Source organism: Eleutherodactylus coqui, chromosome 10 (genome assembly GCF_035609145.1).
Source record: "Eleutherodactylus coqui strain aEleCoq1 chromosome 10, aEleCoq1.hap1, whole genome shotgun sequence".
NCBI classification, from domain to species: domain Eukaryota; kingdom Metazoa; phylum Chordata; class Amphibia; order Anura; family Eleutherodactylidae; genus Eleutherodactylus; species Eleutherodactylus coqui.
Genome location: NC_089846.1, coordinates 65019600 through 65030844, shown reverse-complemented (window position 1 = coordinate 65030844; position 11245 = coordinate 65019600).

The following is an 11245-nucleotide window of genomic DNA, read 5'->3' as shown; positions in this document are numbered from 1 at the left end:
TGGCCCCCATTGATCTCTACGGGTGTGGGAGATCCACTGCGGATATTAAATGTGAATTAAATGGGTGCGGGAGATCCGCTGTGGATTTCAAGGCTGGGAGGTGGAGAAAGTACTAGGAGGTGGGGTAAAGTGGGCAAAACACCTCCAGCGTAAAAAGTGCATCCGCGTACATACACTCCATGGAGAATCCGTAGCGGGTCTCTCTTGCCCAGCGGACGTGAGGCATAAAAATAAGAATTAACTCACCTCTCGCCCGCTTCGGATCTTCCCTTCGCCGCGGCTTCATCTTCTCTCCGTCGCAGCCGGATCTTCTTTCTTCGGCCCGGCGGATGCGCAGGGCACATCGGTTGCGGCCCGAAGAAAAAAGATCTGGCCGCGACGGAGAGAAGATGAAGCCGCGGCGAAGGGAAGATCCGGAGCAGGTGAGTAAATTCCTATTTTAGGTCTCCCGCGGATCCGGACGGCTTCCATAGGCTTCAATAGAAGCCCGCGGGAGCCGTCCCCGCGGGAGACCTGCACGAAAATGGAGCATGGTCCAGATTTTTTCATGCTCAATTTTTTTAAAAATCACTTTTATTGACCATCCGTGGGTATTTATCTACCCGCGGGTGGTCAATGCATCCCTATGGGATGCGGATCCGCGGGCAGGAGAAGAGTTAAAATCCGCTGCGGATTTTAATTCTTCTTTTGCCCGTGGACATGAGGCCTAAAGGTTTTGCATATCCAAGTGATTCTGACATTGTTTTTTCGCCACATGTTGTACTTCATTTAGGTGGTAAAAATAGACCGATATAATTTGTGTAGATTTATTAAAAGTACCACTATTGGAAAAATTTTGAAAAAATTGTCATTTTTTCACATTTTCAACTGTAATATCTCAAATATGTCCAAACATACTGTACAAATTTTAGATAGGATATATATTTCCATCTGTTTACTTTATTCTAAATGCATGTTTGAAAAACTTTTGTGTTTTTTTTTAACCATTTAGATGACGTACAAATTTAACATTACTTTTTAGCATTTTGAGGAACACTTTGTTTTCCAGCACCAAGCCAAGTTTGCAAAGGCTCATGAGTGTCAGAATAATAGATACCCCCCCAAATGACCCCATTTTAAAAACTACACCCCTTAATGTATTCACTGAGGGGTGTCATGAGTATTTTGACCCCACAGGAGAAAAAATAAAATTTCATATTTTTGCAAATATGTCATTTTAAAGACATATTTTTTTCCTATAGTGCACATGAAAATGAGGATTGACACCCCAAAATGGATACCCCTGTTTCTCCTGTGTTCAGAAATATACCCATTGTGGCCCTAATCTTATGTCTGGATGCACAACGGGGCCCAAAACGAAAGGAGTAGTCAGTGTCTTTCAGAACATAAATTTTGCTTGAAGGCGTTTTAGGCCCCATAGCACTTTTGAAAACTAGACCCCTTAATGAATTTATCCAGGGGTGTACTGCCCATTTTGACCCCACAGTTTTTGAATGAATTCAAGCAAAGCACAAGGAAAAAATTGTGATTTTCGTTTTTTTGTCAATTCTGTCATTTTAAAAACAGCTTTTTTTGTACAGCACACACATGAAAGAAGACTTGCACCTCAAAATGGATACCCCTGTTTGTCCCGTGTTCAGAGACATACCCATTGTGGCCCTAATATTATGTCTGGATGCACAACGGGGCCCAAAAGGAAAGCAGTAGTCGGTGGTTTTCAGAACATAAATTTTGCTTGAAGGCATTTTAGGCCCCATTGCCCACTTGTAGAGCCCTTGTGCAGCCAAAACGACAGAGAACCCCAACAAATGACCCCATTTTGAAAACTAGACCCCTTAACGAATTTATCTAGTGGTGTACTGTGTATTTTTACCCTACAATTTTTGAATAAATCTAAGCAAAGCAGTAGGAAAAAATTACAATTTTCATTTTTTTGGCAGTTGTATCAATTTAAAAACTGTTTTTTTTGTACAGCACACATAGGAATGAAGACTTTCACCCCAAAATGGATACCCCTGTTTGTCCCGTGTTCAGAACCATACCCCTTGTGGCCTTAATCTACTTACAGGACACATGGCTAGGCCTATAATGGAAGGAGCACCCGTTGGGTTTCAGGGTACAACGGAATAAATTCCAGGCCCTATTGCCCACTTGTAGAGCCATTGAGCGTCTAAAACGATAGAGAACCACCTCAAATGACCCCATTTTGAAAACTAGACCCCTTAAAAATTTATCTATGGGTTTATTGCGTATTTTGACCCCACAGTATTTGAATAAATCTAAGCAAAGCAGAAGGAAAAAAATAACGATTTTCATTTTTTTGGCAATTTTGTCAATTTAAAAACTGTTTTTTTGTACAGTGTACATGGGAATGAAGACGTTCACCCCAAAATGGATATCCCTGTGTGTCCCGTATTCAAAAACATTCCTGTTGTAGCCCTAATCTACTTACAGGAAACATGGCAAGGCCTATAATGGAGGGAACACCCGTTGGATTGCAGAGCACAACTGAATACATTCCAGGACCCATTGTTCATTTGTACGGAATAAAAATTGACACGTTAAAAAAAATTCCCCCCCCCCCCCGCACCCTTTTCGACGTTCCCCAAATCTTAGATAAAAGTAATAATGTGAACTGTGTAGTATTTCCGAAGACAGGGGTAATTACGAAGGCTGGTTGGAATGGGAACATGGGGCAATAAAACCGTGTATCCCCCCTCCTCTCATGCTTTTTGGGGGTATTTCGTGACCTCAGTAGCGGGTATAGGGTGTAAAAAGTGGCGCTCTGTGAGTCTCCGTAAGCTTGATGAGGTGCAGCGGTCACACACAGAGGGCGCTCAACAAGCTGCTCCTGGAACTGCAGGAAGGCGAACATTCCCAGGGCTTCTTGTAAATTAAGTATTACAGGTAGCGGTCTGAATAACGCCGGGCTCACACGGCCGGATGTGGAATCTGCTTGTGGAGGCCCGCAGAGGATCCCACCTGTGAGCCCGGCTGTGACCCTGCGTACGGCCGCGTATTGTACTGTGCATAGCTGCCTACTCACACAGGCGGTCATTCGCAGAACTTTTTTTTTTGTTTGTATTTCCCGCACCGTCACTTAGCAATGAGGCGGGTACCCGCAGCCCGTATACAACGTAGTTGCGTATGGGCTGCGGGTATATCCGCGACCATGGAGCACAATGGGCTCTATGTTGCGGATATCCGCTGTAAAATAGAACCTGCTGCGTTCTCTTTTCTGCGAGTGGATTACACAATTCCGCCCCACTAATGTGAGCGGAATTGTGTAATCCAATGCGATTGATCTGCGTATTACCGCGGATCAGACGCATGCGGAATCCGTAATTCCTATCCGGTCATGTAAGACTGGCCTAAGGTAGATCTCTACCTTTTTATCACGTGACCGGGGACCGCTCAACAAGGTCACTGCTCCAGGCTCTCGGCGACCACTGGTCGCTGGGAGTAAGGAGATTTTAAGTTTCCTGGGCTCCCCGACTCCTGCGCATGTGTCCGGTGTTTTGCCGGCAGTCGCATGTGCAGGATCCAGGAAAGTTCACGGAGGAAGACCGCGTCGGGGTTCAAATACGGAGGCCTCCGGTAAAAAGTTTTATCTCCTCTCACCGATCGCATCGGTGAGGGGAGATGAAGCTTCACTTTTTTTTTACTTTTACGTGATCGCCATTATCCATTGTATAACGGCGAACACGTGACCAGGAACCGCTCACCGCGGCCCCCCCGTGAAATCTCCAGGCTCTTGGCTAAGTTTTGTAGCCAAGAGCAGGGAGATTTTAAATTACCCTGGCAATCCACGGCTTTTGCGCTTGCGTCTGCCATTTTGGCGACGGGCGCGTGCGCAGAGGCTGGGGTAAGGTCCGCGGATAAATCCGGGGGCCTTGGGTACGTCATTTCATCCTCCCTAACGGATATGATCCGTGAGGGGAGATGAAACGTAAGCTTTTTAAACTTTTTTTTACTTTTTAAAACTTTTTTTTTTTATTTTTACACCTTTTTTTACTTTAAATGATCAGTGTTATCCATTGGATAACAGTGATCATGTCCCCAGTAACATCCCTCTGCTCCTGGCTACACATGGCAGCCAGGAGCAGAGGGATTTTGAATTTACCAGGGCTCGAGCCCCTCTGTGCATGCGCCCGATGATTGACATCGGGCGCGCATGCACAGAAGGGGACTCCGAGTCCCGGGAGACCAGGACATTGTGGAGGACCCAAGGTGAATATTTTCACCTCCCCTCATGGATCCGATCCGTGAGGGGAGGTGAAGCAGACACTTTTTAAAACTTTTTTTAAAACTTTTTCGCAATCGCCGCTATCCACTGGTCCCTGGGGACAACTCCTGGTTCCCGGCTACCTTCAGGAGCCGGGAGCCAGGAGATTTTGAATCTGTTGGGGGCTCCCGGGCTTCTGCGTATGCGCGTGACGTCATCCGTCTGGGGCGCATGCGCAGAAGAGCGGCGGCGGGTCCTGGAGGACTCCTTCACCGCAGAAGACCCCGGAGAAGGCGGGTGAGTAATTTCAGCTGCCGTGATGGATCTGATCCATCAGGGCAGTTGAATCTTTAACTTTTTTTGAACTTTTTTAACTTTATTGCGATCAGCGCTATCCATCAGATAGCGCTGATCGCATTGCCGGGGGAGACTGCCCGCAGCCCAGGATGACAGCTCCATGCTGTCGGCTACCTGCGGGCACTAACAGCATGGAGCTGTCACGTCCTTAGCCAAGTGGGCATTAATCCTAAGAGGACGCATGTTTCTACGTCTTCTAGGATTAAATCCCACTTAGTGAGGACGTAGAATCCCGATGGGGCCGTCACTAAGGGGTCAAAGAGTACTTACACCAGGGGTGTAACTGAAGGGGTGCGGTTGCACCCGGGTCCAGGAGCCTTAGGGGGCCCATAAGGCCTCTCCTCTACATATAGAGAGCCTAGTCCTATAAATAAAGCATTATAGGTGGGGGCCCTGTTACAGGTTTTGTATTGGGGCCCAGAAGCCTCAAGTTACACCTCTGCTTACATCTATATACATCTCCTTGTTATCGACCATGCATATCTATATATATAAAGACGAAAGCCCTCACTGACTCACTGACTCACTCACTGACTGACTGACTCGCCAAAAGTTCTCCAACTTCCCGATGTCGTAGAAACATAAAATTTGGCACACGCATAGATTATCTCCAAAATAGGAAAAGTAATTGGGTCCCAACTCGATTATTCAATTCTATCGCAAAAGAATTGGTGTCGAAATTTTACGTACGTAATCTAAATCTGTCACTTCCCAATGTCATAGAAACTTAAAATTTGGCCCGAGCATTGATTATGTCATAAATGGGAAAAGTTAATGGGTCCCAACACGATTATTCAATTCTATGCGCAAAAGAATTAGCGTCCAAATTTTACGTACGGAATCTAATTCACTTCCCGGTGTTATAGAAACTCAAAATTTGGCAGGAGCATTGATTATGTCATAAATAGGAAAAGTTAATGGGTCCCAACTCGATTATTCAATTCTATGCGCAAAAGAATTAGCGTCCAAATTTTACGTGCGGAATGTAATTTTTTCACTTTCCAGTGTCATAGAAACGTGAAATTTGGCACGAGCATTGATTATGTCATAAATAGGAAAAGCTAATGGGTCCCAACTCGATTATTTAATTCTATGTGCAAAAGAATTAGCGTCCAAATTTTACGTGCGGAATGTAATTTTTTCACTTTCCAGTGTCATAGAAACGTGAAATTTGACACGAGCATTGATTATGTCAGAAATAGGAAAAGCTAATGGGTCCCAACTCCATTATTCAATTCTATGCGCAAAAGAATTAGCGTCCAAATTTTACGTACGGAATGTAATTTCTTCACTTTCCGGTGTCATAGAAACGTGAAATTTGGCACGAGCATTGATTATGTCATAAATAGGAAAAGTTGATGGGTCTCAACTTGATTATTCAATTCTATGCGCAAAAGAATTAGTGTCCAAATTTTATGTACGTAATCTAATTCTCTCACTTCCTGATGTCATTTTATATAAAGTAAACGTCACATAGTTACCTCCACGTGGTGTTTCCTGGGTAACGCAGAGAATTATGCAAAATGGTGAACATATGTTTTTCCGGTATCTCTAAAGTAAGCACGACTTCATAAGATTTTCCGTGTGAACACCAGATAAACACCAGTACCAAATTAACTCGGGCGAAGCCGGGTATATCAGCTAGTAGTGTATATGTATGGACCATGCTAGTATAATCTGGGTATCTCCTGTATATAATTGTATATGTACAGCTCATATAAGTTATACATCCTGTATATAGTGATATGGAGCATGCAGGTATAACCTGAGTATCCCCTGTATATAAGTATATATGTTTAGCTGGTATATATTATGCATTTTTTTGTATGTAGTGATATAGACCATGCGGTATAACCTGGGTATCTCCTGCATACAATTATATATGTTCTGCTGGTATAGGTTAGACATCTCCCTGTATATAGTGATATGTAGAGATGATCGAGCGTACTCGGAAAAGCACTACTCGCTCGAGTAATGTGCTTTATCCGAGTATCGCTGTGCTCGGGTCTGAAGATTCGGGTGCCGCTGCGGCTGACAGGTGAGTCGCAGCGGGGAGCAGTGGAGAGCGGGCGGGAGAGAGGGAGAGAAAGATCTCCCCTCCGTTCCTCCCCGCTCTCCCCTGCAGCTCCCCGCTTCGTGCCGGCACCCGAATCTTCAGACCCGAGCACAGCGATACTCGGATAAAGCAAATTACTCGAGCGAGTAGTGCTTTTCCGAGTACGCTCGCTCATCTCTAGTGATATGGACTATGCTGGCATAACCTGGGTATTTCTTGAATATGATTGCACACTTTACACACAATTAAAAAACGCATCAAAAACCTGCATTAAAAAAAGAACAAAAAAACAGCATTGTTTTGTTTAAATCCATATGCAGTTTTAAATAGCGTATGCAGTTTCTTAAAAATGCACATAGTTTTTGAATACCACATGCAGTTTTTTATGTGTTTTTAATTGTGGTTCAAAAATGCAACAAAAAACATGAACAAAGCCTAAAGGGCTGCAAACTAATTTTCTCGCAGTCCTGGAAATTAGTCAAGTTTGGAAAGCTTATGCCAAGGAGCTAGATCATGTATGTAAATTACATTTTACAGCAGTATGCAGAACGCTTTAGGTATGGGTACAGGTACAGGTGGTGTTAGGCGGGGCCTGTGCTGAACTTTTGCACCCGGGCCCCTGAGCTTTTAGCTACGGCTCTGGGTATGTGTCACATCCACATAATGCCCGAACCCACATATCCAGCTGAACAATTCCCAGAACAGTACACTTCCTCTGCTGACTTGTTTGCTTCCCATAGGGCATCTTGGTGCCATCTTTTCTCCAGGTAAGTGATGCAAATGAACCTGGCCATCCACATTGATGTACAATATGATTCATCAGACTAGGCACATTTTCCACTGCTCTATTTCTGATGCTTACATGCCAATAGTAGGCACTTTCCGTAGTGGACATGAGTCAGCATGGGCATTTTGACCAGTCTACAGCTGTGCAGCCCCATACACAGCAAACTGTGACACCCTGTGAGATCTGAAACCTTTTGGGGCATCACCAGCAGTAACCTTTTCCGTAATTTGCACTACAGTAGCTCTTCTGTGGGATCGAACCCAACTGGCAGTCTTCATTCACAGCATCGGCGAGCTTTGACACTCATAACCCTGTCTCCGGTTCACTGGTTGTTCTTTCTTGGTAGGTACTTACCACTCCATAAAGGGATCCCTGCCGTTCTGGGGATGCTCTGACCCAGTCGTCTAGACATCACAGTTTGGCTCTTGTCACCGTCGCCTACATTCTTGTACCTGCCCTTTTTTCCTGTTTATAGGGGCGGTTTTAGACGAATGTAGTTTTCTTCCGTTATGCGGCCGTGATAATCACGGATACATAATGGGATAAAACAAAACCACTAATTTCAATGGATTTCACTGGTTTTGTTTTCACTAGCTCTTTTCTCAGCCGTTAATTGTACGGCCGAGAAAAGATAGGCCCTGCCCTATGTTACCGTGCTTTTTTTCAAACTCCAGTGCTATGGTGTGGAGTTTCAAATATAAGCCCTAGCTACAGTACTCTGATTTGCTGAGCCGTGGCGTTCGAGAACTAATCAGAGCATTCGCTTGCTGAAGGCGGGTTTTCAAACCCTGTTACCAACAGCGATGTTCTGCTGGCGCTGAGAATTACAAGCAAGCCTTCTTGGAACTGCAGAGACCAGCAGGAAGGACCCGGATGGCGCCTGCTAGGTAAGACATCCCACGAAAATAAGACCCTGTGCCTCTTTTGGGGCAAAAATTAAGGCAGGGTCTTATTTTCGGAGAAACACGGTAGCCTATTGACATACTGTGATTTTTTTAAGCAGGTAATACTCATGTGAGAGAAAAGCAGTTGTCAATAGCCCAATAGAAATCAATAGGCTTATTGCATTGCGTATTACGCGTGTGAAAAATACACGCATAATACATGGGAGAGATACAGCCGTATGAGTGAGCCGTAAGTTAGTGTAAGGGGTGGATGCAGATTAGTGTAGGCACAACTACGCTCGCTAGCATGGAGTATAGTTGCACCTGAATGAGGGGACTTTCTTCCCCTTCATCGGCTTTTCAAACTCCGCGCCTAAGTCTGATTATACCTTCTGAAAGCGACAGCTCTCAGCTTGCTTTGCCAGGAGAAGTTACACCTGGCACACATTTGCCCTGCAGTGCCCTCTGTATTGAAAATGTAGTATTATATGGTGCCCATCTAAATGTGCCCATCACCGGGCCTGGTGAATAGGTTTTCCCATATGCCCCAATTTTTTTTACATTTTGTGCAATACTTGCGATGGTGTGAAAGTCCATCTTTAATCTTGGTGAGGATTGCTTATTGATGCTTTACAAATTTTGACACATAAATGGCCAATTATAAATTCTGCAGGTATACAATGTGTACAAACTGTCATTTTCAGGTATGCTCTGACGTGTATTAATGACGTTTTTTAATTGTATTTGATTGATCATCATGGTTGCCATTGAAAGAATACGGTTGTGCCCCATTACTACAATGGAGGCTAGTGCTGAGCGTGCAGAGAGTAGCGCATTCGCCCTGGCATGTCGTCTCGCCTGCGCTCTACTCTGATATTCCTCTGCAGATTATGTGTTAGGATACAATATATGTCCAGGGACATTTATTACAATGCAGGAGGGGCGGCGAGGCTAGCAGCAACCAATCCCAGTCTGGTCGTATTTCTTGTACTCAGGAATCTGATTGTTACAACAGAAGCTGTTGTTCGCAGGTATCTGTACAGGTTGTAATAAATACCCCTCTTCTTCCCGTTGCCTTTGCTCCCAAGGTAATTGAGATCTGTCTGTTTCATAAATCTGCAGAAACAATCCGGGATGCCGCTGCTGCATTGCGCAGAATGCAGGTTTGTGGGTTTTTTTTAAATCCATACATAAACGTGAACATTCGTACATCCTGAGATGCAGGAAAAGACGCCGTTATGGAACATCTCCTTACAGATTATATCTCATAGGTAGTAGCAGATCTATTTCAGTCAATCTTCATTCTATGTGGAACTTGTAGTGCTGTAAAACCACCTTTACACGTGTATGTGCACACGCAGAAAATAGAATCCATTCATTTTAATAGATTCGATAAAATGCACATATTTTTCATATGCATTTCGGTCGTGCAAAAAGCATGCAGCATGCTCTATTTTCCTGCACATTTGCGAACCCATCATCCCCATAGAAGTCAATGGGGATGTGCAAATGGAAGCATAATACGCAAGGAGATGGGTGAAACAATGTAACTGCGCAGGAAAAGTAACACATCTGGAACGCATTAGACTAATTAGTAGAGATGAGTGAGCGTACTCGCTAAGGGCAAATACTCAAGCGAGTATTGCCTTTTGTGAGTACCTGCCCGCTCGTCTCAAAAGATTCGGGTGCCGGCGGGGGTGAGCGGTGAGTTGCAGGAGTAAGCAGGGGGGGGAGAGAGAGAGATCCCCCCCCTGTTCCTCCCCGCTCTCCCCCGCTGCTCCCCGCCCCCTGCCGGCACCCGAATCTTTTGAGACGAGCGGGCAGGTACTCGCAAAAGGCAATACTCGCTCGCGTATTTGCCCTTATTGAGTACGCTCACTCATCTCTACTAATTAGCCATTTAAATTGGTGCGTCTTTGCATGCATAAATGAACATGCTTTGAAGGCGTAAAAGGTACAGTAAAATACGTCTATGTGCGTATAAAAAATCATTGTTCATTCCGCAATTACGCCGTGGTCAGGCATGCACAAATACGCATACAGTCGTGTGAAGGAGGCCCAAAGTTGAGACTTCAGCGGGCAAAAGGCTGTAAAAATTGGATCACTGAACAGTGGAAAATCATCGCCTGGTCAGATGAATCCAGATTCTTGTGGCACCGCGCTGCTGGGAGGTCAGAATTTGGCGCGAGCAGTATGACTTGATGACCCCTTCCTGCTGGAAGTGGAGTAATGGTGTGGGGAATGATTTCTTGGCACATCCTAGGTCTGCTAATACCGATGAATAGGCGGCACGACAAATTGCTGCGGTTTTGAAAGCCAAAGGATGTCCAACGCACTACTAGATGGGGTCTCTAATAAAGTGGCCATCCAGTGTATATGCTATTCAGGGTCTATGGAAAGATGATTGACAACCCAATAATTATTAATAAAAACTTCCATAATGTTAAATCGTCACCGAAGAGCACCTCATATCTCAGCTTCCTGAACCACAGAAGACATATTTGGGGTTAAATACACTTGAAGTTTCAGATTTTAATGCCTTCTAGCTTTAGACATAAGATACCAATGTAATGGTGAATGCTCTTTCACAAAGCATGGGGAATGGCAGGTTGCCATGGCAACACATTTTCTTTTGTGCCAATCTATAGAGATATTTGTAAGTATCATTTATAAGCCATGGAAGATGCAGCTATTTGTTCCGCTAAAAACGACAAGCCTAATGGAATGGAAGCAAGTTGAAAGCTTTCGGGTTTTTGTTTTTTTTTTCATAAAAACCATTAAAATCAATAAAGTCAAAAATAGAAATGTTTAATTCCATTTTTTTTCTTTCTCCAGAAACAGAACAGAGACACAGAATTGTGAAAGCCCTATGTGTGAACGTAGCCTGACTCCATGATGTGAGCGGACCTGACCATCGACCATCATGTGAAAAAAAA